This window comes from Procambarus clarkii, unplaced genomic scaffold (genome assembly GCF_040958095.1).
Source record: "Procambarus clarkii isolate CNS0578487 unplaced genomic scaffold, FALCON_Pclarkii_2.0 HiC_scaffold_298, whole genome shotgun sequence".
NCBI lineage: Eukaryota > Metazoa > Arthropoda > Malacostraca > Decapoda > Cambaridae > Procambarus > Procambarus clarkii.
In genome coordinates, this window is record NW_027189331.1 from 194218 (window position 1) to 212839 (window position 18622).

Genomic DNA, 18622 nt, shown 5'->3' on the forward strand with positions numbered 1-18622 from the left:
TGAGCTAAATCAAGACGAGGAGAATCCTCTAATCAATGCTGATCACTATACAGGATCAACAACTGGAGATCAACCTTCATTTTCTAACCTTTCATCTAATACAGCTTCATGTGATGATTTGTTTACAGAGTCTGATCAAATTTCAGACCACACTTCTCAATGTTCCTTGGATTCTATAAGTTCGATACATAATGCTACTGAATTAACTAGCTTATCACCAGAACCCAGAGAAACAAGTGAAGCTGCAGATGAAACAAGTGAAGCTGGAATGATCAGTGAATCTGAACCAGAAAATGATAAAGCTAATGCTGCAGCAGCAGCCGAAGCTGTAATCAAAGCTGAGGCTAAACAAGAAGCCTTAAGCAACACAAGTAATGGTCACAATTGCTCACAACAGCCTTCTAAAGTAAGTGCTGACAATGAGAAGACTATTATAAACCTTGTACACCAATTATTAAATTTATCTTCACCAGAACAATCAGTTAACTCTTTACAAGCTTTTAGTTTTCAGCTTGAGACTCTGATAAATTCTTTCAGTAAAGAGGTGGATCACCCAACTACTGAGTGGATGACTAAAATTATCATCCAAAGAAAATTGTCTGGTGACACACTTAATAAATTATATGTATGCCAGAATGGTAATACCCTGTCAATGCAGGATATATTTACAGGTTTGCGTAATATGAGCAATCATACAGCAGACCAAGCAATTAATGCTAAATCTGAATGCACCAAAACTGTACCTACATCAGTTTCCTTGCCTGAAACTCCTAAAGTGACACTGTCACTAGGTAACCAAGGTGCTAATACTCCAACCTGTCCTCTTAAAAAGAACGTCAACATTTGCCGTTTGACTCTACGGCTGTTTTTGGACGTTATTTTGTGTAAAACTACGTCTATTTTCGCTTCCATGGACTATCTCTTGTTATACAATGAAATACCACACTCTTATTATTCTATAACTCACTGACTATGCTCTGATATTTGTTCTTCAAGTAAAAATATATATATTTTTGCCTTAATTAGGCCATAATCCAGAAAATTCCAGCCTATCGATCTTTATATTTAGGAAAACATCTAATAAATTTGGAAATGAATTTTTCGTTCGCCAACAGTTGCCTGTTACTATTTAACCCTCTATGCTTTAATGTCGCAGATCATTGTGACTTTCCCAGGATTTATATAGGTTTTGTATTAGCATTTAGTCAGACTACAGTAATTTAACTAATGGGAAACCTCTATAGTTGTCGTAAATTAATAATAATCATTTATCAAATAATAAATTAGCAAACATATGCAACATTTTATGTTACGACTTTTCGGGTAGGCCGTTCTGTTTGTTTACCACCCCAATGGTTCAAAATACACAATACTTTTAATATATAAGTGACTAAGTATGCTCTAATATATGGTCCTCAATGAAAATTATCGTTTTTTTTGTTAATTTGTCCATAATGAATAAGATTCCTTACTGTTGATCTTTATATTAAGAAAAACATCTAAACAAATTGGTATTGTGTTTTCGTTCAGATAAAGTTTCCAGATACTATTTCCTAGTTATCAATTAATGTAGGTGGTTATTTTAATTCGCGGCTCCCAGGGGCTTTCTCCCATTATACAATATAAATGTACTCACTAACTATTCTCTGGTATCTGTTCTTCAAGTAAAATTACCTATTTTTTTGTTTAATTAGTCCATAATTCATAAAATTCCTTCAGGTCGATCATTATGTTTAGAAAAACTTCTAATCAATTTGGAATTTAATTTTTCGTTCACCTACAGTTACCAGCTACTATTTCATTGTTATATTTTATGTCGCTGGTCATTACAATTTTCCAAGAATTTAAACAGCTAAACAGCAAGTAGCATCTTGTTAGAGTACAGGAATTTACCTATAGAGAACCTCGATAGCTGCCGAAAATTATTAATGATTATATATGTAATTTAAAATAATGAATTATATACCATTTCTTATGTTACGTCTTTGGCGGGTAGGCGGTTCTGCGGGTTTACAACCGAATTGTTTAAAAATCACACTATTTTAAATGTATCAGTCACTAGTATGCTCTGATATATGTTCTGCAATGAAAATAAAGATTGTTTTGTTGTTAATTACTCCATAAATGTGTAATGTGTTAATTCAGTCTAAAATCTTTTTGCAACGTTTATATGCGATATACGTAGCTGGAAACTACCTAATATTTAAAAATAATAGTTACAACATTCTATTAATATATAATGTTGAAATAAATATCACACAAAGTCTGTATATCTGTTTTTAGATGTCTTATAAATCTTCTTTAAAAATAGTATTAATGGTTTTTATGAATCTTGAGAAAAAATTATGTTAATTATTATTAATCTAATTGTTATTATTTTAAGTAAAAGAATTGCAAGTATTCGCATAACCACGGGGTCTCTGTTTGTGTATGAATGCACGGATTTGTTTTTGTTATGAGAGGGACGCCTTAGAAAGCATGGTGTAGGCCACCTGTGGCTTGCATCCGATCCCACGATCGTCGTCGCCCCTAAATCAACACAACAGGTATTTAGTATTTACGATTATAATAAGTAATATTTCTTTTATAATAATATTGCAGCAGGTGGTGTAGTGGTAGGACACTCGCCTGGCGTTCCGCGAGCGCTATGTCATGGGTTCGTATCCTGGCCTGGGAGGATTTACTGGGCGCAAATCCTAAACGGTAGCCTCTGTTTAACGCAACAGTAAAATGTGTACTTGGATGAAAAAACGATTCTTCGCGGCGGGGATCGTATTCCAGGGACCTGCCCGAAACGCTACTCGTACTAGTGGCTGTACAAGAATGTAACAACTCTTGTATATATCTCAGGTTAGGGGCTAGGCATTTACACTCTTAGGTCAGCAAACTAGCTAGAAGGTTAGACTATTAGACTCCACTGGTCAATCGGGGCCCTGCATGACTCAGCTTATCCTAACCTAGCCCAGCTTAAACCATCTTAGCATAGTTCATTCTAGCTGTGCATAGTGCTTGCACAGCCTTGCTTATCCTAGTTTACCTCTTCCTAGCCTACCGTAGCCAAGCCTATCCCAGTATACCCTTACCTAGTCTTGCCTAGCCTAACCCTGCCTTGCTTTTAAACATGACCAGTCCTTCCTACCCTAGCCAAGCCCTGACCAGCTTAGCCAAGCCAATCCCTGCCTAGATTTAGCATAGCCTTGCCTTTTTATTAATATATAGAGGGTACCACCTCTGGTTGAGTTTGTAGGAACCCTCCACTTATAGGGTTGAGGGTTCCATATATATATATATATATATATATATATATATATATATATATATATATATATATGTCGTACCTAGTAGCCAGAACGCACTTCTCGGCCTACTATGCAAGGCCTGATTTATATATATAAATCAATATATATATAAATATATATATATATATATATATATATATATATATATAATATATATATATATATATATATATATATATATATATATATATATATATATATATATATATATATAATGTGTGTGTGTGTGTACTCACCTAGTTGTGCTTGCGGTGGTTGAGCTCTGGCTCTTTGTCCCGTATGTATGTATTCATATATATATATATATATATATATATATATATATATATATATATATATATATATATATATATATATATATATATATATATATATATATATATATATATATATATATATGCGAACAAGCCTGAATGGTCCCCAGGACAATATGCAACTGAAAACTCACACCCCAGAAGTGACTCGAACCCATACTGCCAGGAGCAACGCAACTGGTATGTACAGGGACACCTTAATCCGCTTGACCATCATGACCAGACATAAGGAAGTGATAGCCGAGGCTATTTGACCCACTTCCCCGCTGGCACTCGGATGGTAATCTTGGGCATAGCATTTTATCAAATCACCTCATTTTTGGGGCAACACGTGAGGAACACAAATGCGAACAAGCCTGAATGGTCCCCAGGACAATATGCAACTGAAAACTCACACCCCAGAAGTGACTCGAACCAAATACTGCCAGGAGCAACGCAACTGGTATGTACAGGGACGCCTTAATCCGCTTGACCATCACGACCAGACATAAGGAAGTGATAGCCGAGGCTATTTGACCCACTTCCCCGCTGGCACTCGGATGGTAATCTTGGGCATAGCATATGGGTTCGAGTCACTTCTGGGGTGTGAGTTTTCAGTTTTATATATATATATATATATATATTGTGACGATAATCTCCTTCAAGAGATTGAGCCTGCTCTTCCCTCCAAAATTACGTCTTCACAATTATATAAAAGACTATGGAAGAAATGTCCAACAACGACAACAACACCAGCACCAGCAAGGCTTGCAAGGGTGAGCAGAAACGTATGCAGCCCGCCACCTGTTCGGACCCAAATCACCAAACTACCCGTTGATCGCTACGGCTCCGCTGATTGGTCGCCGGTCTGGCTGCACCTGCACTCGCCCCCAATACTACCCGATGTCTGGGGTCGCCCCAACATCAGTCTTCAGAATGTTCCGTGCTTTCGTAGCCAGCACTCCTCCCAGCTAGACGTTAGCGTGTACTGAGAGAGGTGGTGGCTTTAAGCCAATATTCCAGCACCTCCCACTTACCTTTTGTGTTGCACTTCTTGTTATTTTGCCTTAACGTAACTTTTCATTGTGTCATTTAAGTATTCTTATTATTTTGATTCATTGATTTTATTATACATATTTGTTTGTCCATATTTTCATGTTTTGATTTATTTAACGTAATTAAAATTTCATTGTTAAAGTTTACTTGTGTTTTGTGTGTCTTCTCCTTACCTTACCACAGACGAAGTTCCAGTTTTTTCTATTTTTTTTTATAACTATGTGACGAGGCCATACCCCTAGCCTTAAACAGCCGAACACCAACGCGTTACCGTCACAAGTTATATGGGGGCCTGTCCTAGGAGCCTCACTCAGGTACTGGTGCCAAGTGGTAATTTATGGTAAGCGTATTTAACTTTGTTAACGTAGCTTTACTATTTTTCATTCAATTTCATTTTTTATAAGGTGCGGTGTATTGTGCATTACGAGAGTAACATATAGTGAAGGTGAGACAACTTTGGATTACGTGGTGACTGTAGGCCTCAGTCATACTCTTAATTGGTCATCTCTCCCTCCTTGTTATTACTCGTATTTACCATCTATGTCCCTTGAATATTTCTCATTCTGACAGATCATCATATTGGTACCCTGGTACTGTGGTCTGCCCCGGGTCAAGAGTACCCAATCTTCTGCAATCTGACTGTAGGAGGACAAAGAGGGCCATAGTTCCTCTAGCTCGAACTTTAGTTGCTGAATTGGGACCTCAGCAGCAGTTCTCGTCACCAGTTGACACCTCGCACCCCTACACGTCAGTCAGAGATGATGATACATACAACGGTAGGGAATTAGCTTATTTTTTCAGAGCACAAAAGTTCGCTAATTCTGTAAGTATCATATTAAATTCAGTGGGAAAAACTTGCTTTATGTCCTATAGAGACTTGGCAAGGTATGCCTACATTCTTGGACTACCAATTTTACTTTTGAAGCATTTAACTGTTTCATTTGTTTTCGAAACTTTGTTTCATTTGTTAGTAGGATTTTCTTGCCCTTATTCTCTTACATGAGTACCGGGTACAAGATTTCCTGCGCCCTTGATTTAATTTAATATCTTTCACTTAACGTTAATTGTTAAAGATCACACAGGATAGGTACCAGTTGCCACGTTGTCCTGTTTCTGACATTTCATTATTGAACATTCGTGTACCTTTATTTGCTAATTTCACCATGTTTCGTCTCCAAACTTTCCGTGCAAATCCAGCAGGTGAAATAGGGACTTTAAGTCGTGCCAAGAGGACTGAACTACAAACTCTTGCACATGAGTATCAACTAGAAGTTCCCTACCAAGCCAACAAAAATGACCTACACAACCTGTTGCTGGATTACTATTTAGAGCAAGGTAAGATAGACTCTGAAACTCATGAAACTTACTATATTGCAGAGAAAACTGACTTGGCTACGATGAAACTTAAACTAGAGCTGGCCAAGATTGAACGTGAGCAGCAAAGAGAAGCAGCTGCCATACGAAGGGAAGAGCACGAACGCGAAGCTGCTTTGAGGAGAGACGAACAAGAACGTGAAGCTGCCTTGAGGAGAGACGAACAAGAACGCGAAGCTGCCTTGAGGAGAGAAGAACACGAACGCGAGGTCGCATTACTCCGTGAACGTGAAAGAGTACAGCTTGAAACCAAACAACGCGAGTTGGAAATACAACGCGAACATGACAAGCAACAAGCGACTCTGGCTCTAGAGTGTCGTCAACGCGAAATCTCCTTGGAAACTTCACACTTCACCCAACGCCAGCAAGCTACTGCCAATCTTCCCGTCAGTTTTAATATATCACATGCAAGTAAGTTAATGCCATCCTTTGTAGAAGCAGAAGTTGATGTGTTCTTTACCACCTTTGAAACCCTTGCTAATCAACTCAGTTGGCCTGTCGACCAATGGGCAACACTTCTCAGAGTCCATCTTACAGGTAGAGCTGCAGTCACACTCAGTACTTTGGCGTCTGAGAATGACTACTACACTCTGAAACAAGCAGTGTTGGACGCCTACCTCCTCTCTACTGAAAGTTATAGAAGGAAATTCCGTGACCACCTGAAGGCAAGTACCACTACCTTCCTCGAGTTTGCTAACACGAAACGGAGGTATTTCATGAAATGGCTGGAAGCAGCACATGTCTCTACTTTTACAGAACTCGTGAACCTGATGCTTGTTGAAGAATTCTTGAGACGTGTGCCGCCTCCTGTCCGCCTCTACTTAGCAGATAAAGAAGAAACCGACTACCTGAAGTGTGCTAAGTCGGCTGACACTTACAGCCTCATCCACCGGCTGACACCTGAACCATCCTCCAGTAAGAAGTCGTGGTACAGTTACGAGAAGGTGAGCCCCGATCAAGCTGGTTCACAACTGTACTGCAAGTATTGTAGACTCTATGGACATACCATAGACAAGTGTGGTAAGTCTCAATACAAGGGAACCACTGACCAACAACGACCCAAACCAACTCCTCCTAAGTCCGGTAAGCCTGTGATGAATGTTGGTGTTGATGTTAATGATCTTTCTCTTTTCAGTAACCACCTGTATACTGGAACTGTCTCTGCCAACGGTTCAAATCCGGAGGGACGTTTCAAATTGAAGATCTTGAGGGACACAGCGGCTCTACAATCGATCATCTTGAAGTCGGCTGTGCCCAACATAGTCTACACCGGGGAAACGGTCTTCATCACTGACCTCACTGCTACTACTCCATACCCTCTCGCCAGAGTCCACCTGGATTGTCCCTACGTGAACGGGGAAGTCCAAGTCGCCGTCAGGGAAAAGCCTTTTCCCATGCCTGGAGTGCAACTTCTCCTAGGCAACGACTTGGCAGAAGACCTGCAACCAACCAACCTGATCGTCATGGACAAACCCCAGGTGTGTAACTCTGTGCCAAGTAACCCTATTCTTGAGTATGTTCCAGCAGAGGTTCAAGAGAGTGAAGTTTCTCCTCCGGTTCTCGTGACCACCCGTGCACAAGCCGCACGTCCACAGCCAGCTGACTCTACTGCTACCGCTGTCCCTCAAGACCCTCAGAAACTACCCCCGCATCTGACCAAGTTGGAGTTCCGTAAGTTGCAGAGGGAAGATCTTACTTTAACACCATTGTTTTTCCAGGCTGAGACTCAACCCGACAGTATTCCTGGGTTCTTCCTAGAGAACGACTTGCTCTACCGCCGATATAGACCCAGTAAACTGAAGGAGGAGGACGATTGGGCCAACACCGAACAACTTGTGATTCCCACCAGCCTGCGGCCCACTATTCTACACCTGGCCCACGGATCATTCTCCCACTACGGCTTCAACAAGACTTACCATGGGATTCGTCAAGACTACTACTGGCCAGGTATGGTAAATAACGTCAAACAGTACGTAAAACAGTGTCATACATGTCAGATGGCAGGCAAACCGAACGTCTCCATTCCCAGAGCACCACTGATTCCCATACAGGTGCCTGCGGAACCTTTCCACAGACTCATAATAGACTGTGTTGGTCCTTTACCTCGGACCAGTTCAGGTAACGCCTACATCCTAACCATCCTGTGTCCTACCACCAGATTTCCCATAGCAGTTCCAGTGAAGAACATCACGGCTGCTACGGTTATCAAACATCTATTGAAGATCTTCACTCAATACGGATTTCCCAGGGAGATTCAAAGTGACTGTGGCACCAACTTCATCAGTGATCTCTTCAAAAGGACACTGGAGGAGTTCAACATCAAACAGGTATTGTCCAGCCCCTATCATCCTGCTTCACAGGGTTCTCTTGAACGTAGTCATCAGACCATCAAAGCACTCTTGAAAAAGTTTTGTAGTGAAACCTCGAAGGATTGGGATAAGCAGATTGACCTAATAATGTGTATTTTCAGAAGTCTCCCCAATGAGTCCCTAGGAGTATCTCCTTATGAGATGCTCTACGGCCGTAAGTGCCGTACTCCCCTTAAGGCTTTCAAAGACTCTCTCAGAGATGCCACCTTCAGTGAGCATCAGAATGTGCCCCAGTTTCTTCAAAACCTTCAGCACATTCTAGAGAGAGTCCACCGCTTTACTCATGATAATCTATTGAAAGCCCAGGTGAGAATGAAGACTCATTACGACCAGACCAGCAAAGTAAGAAAATTCAAGCCGGGAGACTTCGTCCTTGCTTATTTCCCTATCCCAGGTTCACCTTTACAAAACAGATTTTCAGGACCCTACTGCGTCAAAGAGTGCAGGAATAATAATAATTATGTGATAGAGACTCCAGATAGGCGGCGGAAGACCCAGCTGTGCCACGTCAACCTCCTGAAGCAATATAATGGTACTCCTCCCACTGTCTTGATTAACTATTCCACATTCACAGAACCCTACATCCACAGTGAGACCTTCCCAGCTTCTCCTCCCGAAAGCACTGACAAGGAGTCGGCGCCTTCTAATTCCAAAATCCTTAATGATCTTCCCAAATGCTTTCAGGATAATACTCGTGCTCCTATGCCCTCTTCTAATTCCACTCTCACCTCGTCAGATAAGCCCTTCATCCTCCATGTCGACGCCAATGGTACCGACGTGGGTGGTGTCGTGATGCAGCAACGAGGCGAGAAGAATACACTTGTCAGCGACTACTGCTACAAGGATCTACGGAACAATTGGCAAGGAGCTACTCTTCCTCATCCTGAAGCTTCAGCACTTCACTCCACACCTGAAAAGTGCTCGGTCCACCATCAATACGGACCACACCACCCTACACCTCCTGCAGCACGCCCACTTCTCATCTCAACGTCTTCTACTATGGGCTTGCTACCTGCAGAAATTCAACCTGGAGACACGCTATACCAAGAGTCTGACAACATCTTAGCCCATGATCTCTCCAGAGTTTATGAAGTAGAAGCGACTCCATCCATTACTCCACCACATAACGACGTACTTCTTCCAGAACCGCAGGCTTCGGGGGAGAGTTGTGACGATAATCTCCTTCAAGAGATTGAGCCTGCTCTTCCCTCCAAAATTACGTCTTCACAATTATATAAAAGACTATGGAAGAAATGTCCAACAACGACAACAACACCAGCACCAGCAAGGCTTGCAAGGGTGAGCAGAAACGTATGCAGCCCGCCACCTGTTCGGACCCAAATCACCAAACTACCCGTTGATCGCTACGGCTCCGCTGATTGGTCGCCGGTCTGGCTGCACCTGCACTCGCCCCCAATACTACCCGATGTCTGGGGTCGCCCCAACATCAGTCTTCAGAATGTTCCGTGCTTTCGTAGCCAGCACTCCTCCCAGCTAGACGTTAGCGTGTACTGAGAGAGGTGGTGGCTTTAAGCCAATATTCCAGCACCTCCCACTTACCTTTTGTGTTGCACTTCTTGTTATTTTGCCTTAACGTAACTTTTCATTGTGTCATTTAAGTATTCTTATTATTTTGATTCATTGATTTTATTATACATATTTGTTTGTCCATATTTTCATGTTTTGATTTATTTAACGTAATTAAAATTTCATTGTTAAAGTTTACTTGTGTTTTGTGTGTCTTCTCCTTACCTTACCACAGACGAAGTTCCAGTTTTTTCTATTTTTTTTTATAACTATGTGACGAGGCCATACCCCTAGCCTTAAACAGCCGAACACCAACGCGTTACCGTCACAATATATAAACTGAAAACTCACACCCCAGAAGTGACTCGAACCCATATGCTATGCCCAAGATTACCATCCGAGTGCCAGCGGGGAAGTGGGTCAAATAGCCTCGGCTATCACTTCCTTATGTCTGGTCGTGATGGTCAAGCGGATTAAGGCGTCCCTGTATATACCAGTTGCGTTGCTCCTGGCAGTATTTGGTTCGAGTAACTTCTGGGGTGTGAGTTTTCAGTTGCATATTGTCCTGGGGACCATTCAGGCTTGTTCGCATTTGTGTTCCTCACGTGTTGCCCCAAAAATGAGGTGATTTGATAAAATGCTATGCCCAAGATTACCATCCGAGTGCCAGCGGGGAAGTGGGTCAAATAGCCTCGGCTATCACTTCCTTATGTCTGGTCATGATGGTCAAGCGGATTAAGTTGTCCCTGTACATACCAGTTGCGTTGCTCCTGGCAGTATGGGTTCGAGTCACTTCTGGGGTGTGAGTTTTCAGTTGCATATTGTCCTGGGGACCATTCAGGCTTGTTCGAATATATATATATATATATATATATATATATATATATATATATATATATATATTATTAAATATGACCGAAAAAGTAAGATTAATAATTCTAACACGAATTTTCTCAATCTTTCGTACATTACGCTTCACTGTTGGAGGTAAATCAAAAATCACTTCTCCAAAATTCATTTTTATTTCTAGTCTGACGCGACACGGGCGCGTTTCGTAAAACTTATTACATTTTCAAAGACTTCACAAATACACAACTGATTAGAACTTACGTCTCTCTGATATTATATCTACATTTGAGTGAGGTGGGAAGGGTGATGTGGCATTAACACAAGACAGAACAGGAGGGGATATTAATAGGGTATTAAAAGTATCAACACAAGACAGAACAGAAACAATGGGTATTGAATAGAAGTGTTTGTAGAAAGCCTATTGGTCCATATTTCTTGATGCTTCTATATTGGAGCGGAGTCTTGAGGTGGGTAGAATATAGTTGTGCAATAATTGGCTGTTGATTGCTGGTGTTGACTTCTTGATGTGTAGTGCCTCGCAAACGTCAAGCCGCCTGCTTTGCGAGGCACTACACATCAAGAAGTCAACACCAGCAATCAACAGCCAATTATTGCACAACTATATTCTACCCACCTCAAGACTCCGCTCCAATATAGAAGCATCAAGAAATATGGACCAATAGGCTTTCTACAAACACTTCTATTCAATACCCATTGTTTCTGTTCTGTCTTGTGTTGATACTTTTAATACCCTATTAATATCCCCTCCTGTTCTGTCTTGTGTTAATGCCACATCACCCTTCCCACCTCACTCAAATGTAGATATAATATCAGAGAGACGTAAGTTCTAATCAGTTGTGTATTTGTGAAGTCTTTGAAAATGTAATAAGTTTTACGAAACGCGCCCGTGTCGCGTCAGACTAGAAATAAAAATGAATTTTGGAGAAGTGATTTTTGATTTACCTCCAACAGTGAAGCGTAATGTACGAAAGATTGAGAAAATTCGTGTTAGAATTATTAATCTTACTTTTTCGGTCATATTTAATAATATATGTCTACAGGAAAGACTGCTACCAAAATATACTAATATATATATATGTATATATATATATATGTATATATATATGTATATATATATATATGTATATATATATATGTATATATATATATGTATATATATATATGTATATATATATATGTATATATATATATATGTATATATATATATATATATATATATATATATATATATATATATATATATATATATATATATATATATATATATATATATGTATATATATAATATTAATATTATATATCCTGCCTGAAATGCTGCGTGTACTAGTGGCTTTACAAGATAGTTCTTATAAAGATAGCATTTTGTGGTTATTCTCTATATCTGGTTCACCTAACAGTAAATAAGTACCTGGGAGTTAGACAGCTGCTATGGGCTGCTTCCTAGGGATGTGTGTGTGTGTTTGTATTCATGTTGAATTTTACAAAGTAGGAAGAGATGTTTGTAAAAAAAAAATCAAATATTTTTGAAAGTATAAGTAGATTTGATATTTTTCTCTAATTGTTTATTTCTGCTGTCTCGCCTCCTTTATAAAATGGCATCATTCTTGCTTTTTTAAGGATATCAGGAAAAGTAAGGCACTCCAGAGATTTGTTGACTCCTTCCTAGTGTTGCCTAGCCCAGCCCAGCCTAGACAAGGCAGGCTGGGCATCCTAGCCTCATGCAGCTTAGCCCCCACCTACATGTAGCATCCCAGTCCATGCTAAGTGATCATTACCTTACTGGCTGTGTTTTCTCTTCAGCCCTGAATGTAATGTGGTGGAACATAAGCAGATACATATCAGGTCTTAGAGAATCTGTACTTCATACATTTCTTAATAATGTCTCACAAATATTTAAATAATTAAACAAAAATTGTATAATAACTTCATATTATTCTTGCAATTTATTTTTGCATTTTTTTTTTACAAAATTTACATTTTAAAAGATTACCTCTATTTTTAGATTGATGACTTGAAGACTACAGTGCCATCCACAGCAAATCATGGTCTTAAAATATCTCCTAGCAATGACGAGACCAATTTTCACAGAGATCAAATTTTTGCTAAGCAGTAGTCACAGGTAAATATATATTATATATATAATATTATATATATAAAATTAACTACTTCATTGCTCAAAGCACCTTTAGACATTCTGAGAGTTGTGCAATTTTATTAATTAATTAATTAGGCTATATTTTAATGTTTTGTAATGTTTTCATTACTTTTTTTGTTTTGAAATATAAATTGTTGAGTTTTGAAACATTTTGACATTAACTATACCTGAATATTTATAAACAAAAAAATACCAGAACTATGTCCTTGACAATTGCACTAAGAAGTCTTTGCCAAAATCAGGTGCTCAGTGCAGTAGTTAAAAACTTAAAAGTTGTACCACCTCTGGTGCAAGATTAGGGACCCATAGCCTCAGAGAAGAAAATAGAGAGTACTCAGAGAAGGCCTTGAATAATAGGCAGGCTGTTTGTGTGTGTTTCGACGGTAAGCTTGCTGACACCAAATGTAGTTACCTAAGTGTAGTTACAGGATTAGAGCTACGCTCGTGGTGTCCCGTCTACCCGGCACTCTTTGTCACATAATGCTTTGAAACTACTGACGGTCTTGGCCGCCACCACCTTCTCACTTAACTTGTTCCAACCGTGTACCACTCTGTATGCGAAAGGAAATTTTTTTATATTTCTTTGGCATCTTTGTTTAGTTAGTTTAAATCTATGACCTTTTGTTCTTGAAGTTCCAGGTCTCGGGAAATCTTCCCTATTGATTTTATCAATTCCTGTTACTATTTTGTACATAGTGATTTTATCACCTCTTTTTGTTGTCTTCTAGTTTTGGCATATTTAATGCCTCTGACCTCTCCACATAGCTCTTGCCCTTTAGTTCTGGGAGCCACTTAGTAGCATGTTTTTGCACCTTTTCCAGTTTGTTGATGTGCTTCTTAAGATATGGGCACCAAACAACCGCTGCATATTCTAGCCTTGGCCGAACAAAACTCGTGAACAATTTCTTTAGTATTTCGCCATCCATGTATTTAAACAAAATTCTGAAGTTAGAAAGCGTGGCATAGGCTCCTCACACAACGTTCTTTATGTGGGCCTCAAGTGATAGTTTTCTATCTAGAATCAACCCTAGACCTCTTTCTTTTATCAGAATTATATAAAGATTTCTCACATAATTTGTAGGTTGTGTGGGATCTATGTTCTATTCCACATTCCATAACATGGCATTTATTCACATTAAATTTCATTTGCCAAGTGGTGCTCCATATACTTATTTTGTCCAGGTCTTCTTGAAGGGCATGACAATCATCTAAATTTCTTATCCATCCCATTATCTTAGCATCATCAGCAAACATGTTTATATAATTCTGTATTCCAACTGGTAGATCATTTATGTAGACAATGAACATTTCTGGTGCATGTACTGTGGTACTCCACTTGTGACACTTCTCCAGTCCGATTGCCTCTGATTACTGCCCTCATTTTTCTATCAGTCAGAAAATTTTTCATCCATGTTAGAAGCTTACCTGTCACCCATCCAAAATTTTCTAGTTTCCAGAACAACCTCTTATGTGGAACTCTGTCCAAAGCCTTTTTTATGTCTAGATAGATGCAGTCAACCCAACTACCTTTTTCCTTTAAAATCTCTGTGGCTCAATCATAGAAACTGAGTAAATTCGATACACAGGATCTTCCAGATCGAAAACAATACTGTCTGTGTGATATTATATAATTTCTCTCAAGGTGTTCTACCCATTTAGTTTTTATTATTTTTTTTTTTTTCAATCCTTTCACTGTTACACTTGTCAATGATTCAGGTCTATAACTGAGAGAGGTGGGGTCTTCCCTGTTGCCACTTTTGTAGATTGGAACTATGTTAGCCTTTTTCCACATGTTTGCTATGACTCCTGTACACAGGGATGCCTGAAAGATCAGGTGAAGTGGAAGGCTGAGCTCAGATGCACATTCTCTCAGAACCCATGGTGAAACTCCATCTGGACCAACTGCTTTGTTCTTACTTAGCTACTTTAGCATATTTTCCACTTCATCTCTAGACACCTCTATACGCTCTATGATGTTCTCAGAAATTCTTATAGTGTCTGGTTCTCTTAAGATTTCATTTTGTATAAACACACTTTGGAACTTTTGGTTTAATGTTTCACACATTGCATTATAATTTTCTGTGAATCTGTTTCCTATTTTCAACCTCTGGATATTATCCTTTACCTGCAATTTGTTGTTTATGAATTTGTAGAATAGACCCAGTTCTGTTTTACATTTATCCATTATCCCTTTTTAAAAATTTCTTTCTGCCTCTTCCCTTACTGCTGTATAGTTGTTTCTCGCATCTTTGTATCGCTGGTATGATTGGGGGTTTGGCTTCTTTCTATTTTGATACCTGCTTGATGGGGTTCTGCTCTTCTACTCCCCAAGCCCGGCCCGAGGCCAGGCTCGACTTGTGAGAGTTTGGTCCACCAGGCTGTTGCTTGGAGCGGCCCGCAGGGCCACATACCCACAACATCCCGGCTGATCCGGAACTTCTCTTAGAAAACAGTCCAGTTTTCTCCTGAAGATGTCCACAGTTGTTCCGGCAGGAACAACCGTGCAACCGTGCTCTGAAGGGGAAAGTGAATACTGAGCAGTACTCGAGACGGGACAACATAAGTGACTTGAAGAGTACAACCATTGTGATGGGATCCCTGGATTTGAAAGTTCTCATAATCCATCCGATCATTTTTCTGGCCGACGCAATATTTGCTTGGTTATGCTCCCTAAACATTAGATCGTCGGACATCATTATTCCCAAATCCTTGACATGCTGTTTTTCTACTATGGGAAGATTCGATTGTGTTTTGTACCCTGTATTATGTTTCAGATCCTCATTTTTGCCATACCTGAAATTTATCACTGTTAAACATCATGTTATTTTCTGCTGCCCAATCGAAAACTTTGTTGACATCTGTTTGTAGTTTTTCAATGTCTTTCATTCCATTTTTGTGTCTTTTGGTCTGTGGCCCTCTCTCAATTTCTGTTGAACCAATCCTGTTTTCTGGCCCTGCATCTCTGTTTTGGTATGAATGTTTGTGTGCCTTCATTGTATATTTTGCAAAATTTGGCATACATTTAATTTACTTCCCTGTCTAGCAACAAGTCTGCCTAATTACTTATTAAAAAAAATTTGAAGTTCCCCATAGTGACCTCTCTCTCTTGAAATCAAGTTTATCAACTGTTTCAATGTCCCCATTTTCTGTGTGTGTGTGTTTGGAGGCTAAGCTTGCTGATACCATGTGTGTGTGTGTTTGGAGGCTAAGCTTGCTGATACCATGTGTGTGTGTGTGTGTGTTTGGAGGCTAAGCTTGCTGATACCGTGTGTGTCTGTGTTTGGAGGCTAAGCTTGCTGATACCATGTATGTGTGTGTGTTTGGAGGCTAAGCTTGCTGATACCGTTTGTGTGTGTGTGTGTTTAGAGGCTAAGCTTGCTGATACCATGTGTGTATTTGGAGGCTAAGCTTGCTGATACCATGTGTGTGTGTGTTTGGAGGCTAAGCTTGCTGATACCATGTGTGTGTGTGTGTTTGGAGGCTAAGTTTGCTGATACCATGTGTGTATTTGGAGGCTAAGCTTGCTGATACCATGTGTGTGTGTGTTTGGAGGCTAAGCTTGCTGATACCATGTGTGTGTGTGTGTGTTTGGAGGCTAAGTTTGCTGATACCATGTGTGTGTGTGTGTTTGGAGGCTAAGTTTGCTAACACCGTGTGTGTACTCACCTGTTTAAATAATAATAGGGGTGTGTACCACCTCAGGTGCAATTGTAGGGACCCACAGCCTTGAAGAAAATAGAGTATTCAGAGAAGACCTTGTGGATTCTCACTGAACACTAATCTTTTCTTCTCCTATCACCCCTCTTATTTTGTTTTATGCTGTATTCTATTATATATCATATAAATACATAGCCAAATGGCAATATTTATTATGTCTATACAAAAAGAAGACATCCACTTTATTTTTTTTCTCTCCTTTGTTTCTATGTGGATTTTGTTGTGACTAATAATTCTCCTCCTTCCCATCAACAGGTCTTCCTCACTGGGCTTGCTCGGCTTTTGTGTTACTGTGAGGGTGCCATCATCGTTTACCCTTCAAGACTGACTCATGCTGGCATTGCATTTGTGGACTTCCCTTCACAGTAAACAGTCCTTCTCCATATGGTGATTGTCCAGGACAAGCAGGGTGTGACTGCCATCTTGGAGAAGCAGGGTCTTTTAATATGAAGAATCTTCCGTCTTCTCTACTTACGCTAGCTTGTGCCGGCCTTGCATTCTTGTTACTTCATGGCCCTTGGGCCTTTTTTATTTATTTTACATAATAAATTTTGTTATTAATGCCCGTGTTTCACAAGAGATCCTTAACATTTTAAGCATCAATTGTATTGACTAATGTACGTCTTCTAACCTTTAAGACATAAATAGACAAGACATAGATAAATGAGTGAATAATACTGAGTGACTAGGTTAGGGCGAGGAACATAGTACAGTGTCTGGCTTTGGAAGAATGCCTACTGTTTTAGAAACCTTATTGCCATGATCATAATCGTATGGGTTAAAAAGCATTTGTTGTCACTCCTACACTGTGGCTTGTTGAGCTTGAAAGCTTTGCTCCTTGTTCGTGTTACATCTGACCTTTTGAAGAAATTGTATGAATCAATATCCTCCAAATTGTTCAGTATTTTAAAGGTTTCGCTCTATTACTCTCTCATTTGCATATATCTAAGCATATAGATTAGATATAGATTTAGATTAGATTTTTTAGTCAGGTAAAGGTACATACATTGCAGATGAGTTACAAAGGGAAAGATAATGACTAGAGTTCACTAGCTCTATTGGAAGAGAAACGTCTGCAAGACAAGTGTGGGCAAAAATTAAGGTAGCTAAGGGGACAGAGCGGCTCACAACGACCCCCAGGGTAAGGCTGAAGAACTAATTCACAAGTGGAGTGATGCAGCATCATCCTCCTCCCTCCCTGCAGAAGTAAGCAGGGAACAGCTCCTCCGACATAATGACAGAAGGATTAGGATAACAAGAGCACAATCTAGTGATGACGAGTATGGGGAACCAATTACAGCCAAGGAAGTAAAGGGGGCTATGAAAAGGGTAAAAGTACAGCACCTGGTGAAGATGGCGTCACCTACGACATACTCAATGCACTGTGTGAAGTGTCTGGCAATCCACTACTCCACCTGTTTAACAAGTCATTCCTATGTGGAGTGTTGCCCACACAATGGAAACATGCAATAATGGTCCCAATACCGAAACCCAATGACCCTGGCAATTATAGACCTATCAGTCTCATGTAATGCACTTGGAAGATGCTTGAAAGGATCATCCTAAACCGACTATTGCACAAAATAGGCAGGTTAGGGGAGGGGTCAATGGGTTTGTTAAAGGACGGAGGACAGCAAACTATAGTTAATTACCTTGCTAATGATACAGCTAAGTACTCCCAATAAACTCGCACCTCGGGGCAAAATTTTAAAATTTAAAATACAATACCTAAAGCCACTAATACGCATAGCGTTTCGGGCAAGTATATACGAAGTAAAACCCAAACAAAGAACTGACTCCGTAGGACCCATAAAAGATGAGACTAACAATTTTAAGTTGTATGATAAAAGGGCGGCAAACACTCTCAATGAATACCTAACATCAGTGTTCACACTAGAAAGCTTGAATGACATCCCATCACCAACACAAATGTTTGTCGGAGGTAAGGAGAATGAATTAAGA

The 18622-nt window shown here is 39.8% G+C and overlaps 1 long non-coding RNA gene across 1 annotated transcript; it reads left to right on the plus strand.

Moving 5' to 3' along the window:
- The first annotated feature begins 2416 nt into the window (after window positions 1–2416).
- On the plus strand, window positions 2417–17222 carry LOC138361306 (uncharacterized). Its single transcript, XR_011226907.1, has 3 exons — window positions 2417–2546; window positions 12791–12907; window positions 16916–17222. It is a non-coding gene; the product is annotated as an uncharacterized lncRNA (long non-coding RNA).
- Window positions 17223–18622: the final 1400 nt, after the last annotated feature.